General features: G+C 32.1%; 1 protein-coding gene across 1 annotated transcript in view; it reads left to right on the top strand.

Annotated features, from left to right (window-relative positions):
- Positions 1-240, top strand: part of LOC119586686 (putative neural-cadherin 2) — a 43,803-nt gene that overhangs the window by 42,799 nt on the left and 764 nt on the right. The window lies entirely within an intron of this gene.

Genomic DNA, 240 nt, shown 5'->3' with positions numbered 1-240 from the left:
CGCTTGAGGCAAAGAGCATCCATGACTGTCTAGATCTAACAAACAGTCGTGTCTGTGTGAAGAAAAGAAAATGAGGCATACTTTTCCTATCTTTATTTGACGTCATTTACTCAGTTCATACAAAGAAGTTCATGTTTATATTCCTTTTGTATTACCTTTCTTCTTCTTTAATCTAGCAATCTATCTTATTATTTGTCTTTGAGTATTTACCATATGTTTCTATATTCTTTCTTTTCTTGG

Source organism: Penaeus monodon, chromosome 21 (assembly GCF_015228065.2).
Source record: "Penaeus monodon isolate SGIC_2016 chromosome 21, NSTDA_Pmon_1, whole genome shotgun sequence".
Classification (NCBI taxonomy): Eukaryota; Metazoa; Arthropoda; class Malacostraca; order Decapoda; family Penaeidae; genus Penaeus; species Penaeus monodon.
Note: the sequence above shows the minus strand (reverse complement) of the source record. Positions and strands in the feature narration are given on the sequence as shown.